The sequence below is a fragment of the Gavialis gangeticus genome, unplaced genomic scaffold, assembly GCF_001723915.1.
Source record: "Gavialis gangeticus isolate Ggan-Ray unplaced genomic scaffold, GavGan_comp1, whole genome shotgun sequence".
Taxonomy (NCBI): domain Eukaryota; kingdom Metazoa; phylum Chordata; order Crocodylia; family Gavialidae; genus Gavialis; species Gavialis gangeticus.
This window is the reverse complement of record NW_017729022.1, coordinates 173,448,169-173,450,358: the sequence shown is the minus strand read 5'-3', so window position 1 is coordinate 173,450,358 and position 2,190 is coordinate 173,448,169.

Sequence of the window (2,190 nt, the reverse complement as noted above, 5' to 3'; positions counted from 1 at the left end):
CTGCAGTTGTCAAATTGCACACCTGTTCCAAATACAAACTGACCATCATCCCTCCATTTCTTACCCAAAAACCTTCAGGGCTTTTTCAACACAGAATGCCATTGGCTTGCAAACAACTACATACAATAGCTTCCACCAGTACAAGATTGTCATCTTCTGATGAGGATTTCCTTCCGATGAGTTCCATTGACCATAAAGCGTAAGGACACATCACACAGCACTTTGAAAACCTTGTTAGAACCTTTCAGAATTTAGTAAGGGAAACCTGAATAATAAGGAAAATCTATTAGCACCAAGCAATTCATTATCTTGGTGTCTGATCTTTGAAACAACTCTGCAGCCATGCGTTCCTGAATGTCCCAGTCTTAAAGCTAAACATGTTTGGGTCAGTTTTGTGTTTTGCTGGGAGGCTGTTTTGAAAGTATTGAGGCATCTTCCAAACCTAGAGTCTTAAGAAATGTCTTTAGGCTGAAGCATGACCCAAATAATAATGTTTTTTTGCCTGTGTATAATGGCAATTAGTTCTCTTTCCCAGAGATATGACCCATTTATACTTGCATAACTACTGGAAAGAATTCATATCTTCAAAATCATAAAAGCTTTTCTAATTTGGTGTAGGGAATTGGTTATGTAGGGATCAAAAGAGCCTTGGTTCTAGCCATAATTTCATCATCATGGTAAATATTTGTGAAGATCCCAATTCAACTGCAGCAGTCAGCTATCTTCAGTGGTTGCAACTGTTGGTGCATTGTGTGAGTTTCTTTCTCAGTAGATTTTTTCAGAAGGTTCCTGGATAAATTCTTTTTAATGTCATGAAACTATGCACCAGGTAAAATGCAAAGTTGAATATTGGATCACATTCAAATGTCTGCTGTAGGCAGGTAAGTATAACTGACATGCTGAAAGCCTATCCATTATTTGTGTTAGACATGTGCATGCTTGGTATGGAAGCAAGCCTTGGAGGATGAGGAGCCAACCTGGCAGACAGGTTTCCAAAAATTGGTAATATTTTAATTCATCCTGTGGAAATCATCTGGCATTAGATCAGTAGTCCCTTGACTCAAGTACCTCATCTATGATAGTACCAAATGCCTGCTGCTTCAGAAGAAGGTGGAAGAAACAATGTGGCAGGTAACGTGATTATTCCTGTTAGTGATTGCTTTGTGTTTAACACATGAGTCTTTGTATCTGTTTCAAAACTAGGGATTGAACAAGAGGTCTGAGCTCCCTTACGGTAATGGAAATATTGTCTTAGGCAGAGAAGAAGACTGTTTTAAGACAATTCACAAAGGTTGACAAAAGAGAAGGGGTCCCTCCTAGTTCACCACTGGTTCAGCAACCACGCTGGATTTCTTAGATAGCAAATGAATCTATTGCAACTATAGAAATACAAGACTTCTGCAGTCAGTCACTTCAGATTGGGAACACCTGCATTTAATAATCTGGACATCAGAAGAAATGTGTAATATAGTAGCATATATTCTTTCTTGGCCTAGCATATATGCAGCATATATGTGTAGTGCAGCATATATACTTTGTTGATAACGTTAAGTCTGGGTGCCAAAATGACACAAGGAAATGTTACCTCTTTTATTTGGTGATACTTGAAATTCTGGTGCCAAAGGAAACAGAAAACTTGGTTGAGGTGAGGATGACTGCCTCTTTGTTTGTACAGTGCCAAGCATAGCAGAGCCCTGGTTTTTTGCTGCTACTGCAACATTATTATCCACAATCCCTCACAGTTGAGGATGGTTATCTTCCATGATTGCCTTATCTGTGGGTCCAAAGATGATTGACAAAGCCAATCTGAGATCCACAGTTTCTACTGCAACTTGGGCAGTTTTTGTGTGATATGGGTGGCTTTGGGTTCTTGGTTCAGTCCACTGTGCTATTTCTGCCATTCACACTTCTCCGTCTATTGTCTTTGTGAGATTTAAAAGTACTGAGATCTCTGCAGCAGACTCTTCCTCCATTTCTGGTGATCCTGGGCAATAGTCTCCCATGCGCTGATGTTGATGTTACATTTTTTTCAAGCTAGCTTTGAGGATGTCCTTGAAGCACTTTCTCTGCCCTCCTCTTCAGTGTATGCCTTGACTGAGCTGGGAGAATGAAACTTGCTTTGGGAGTTTGGAGTTGGACATACTGATGATGTGGCTAGCCCAACAACGATGTTGGATGATCATCACGTTG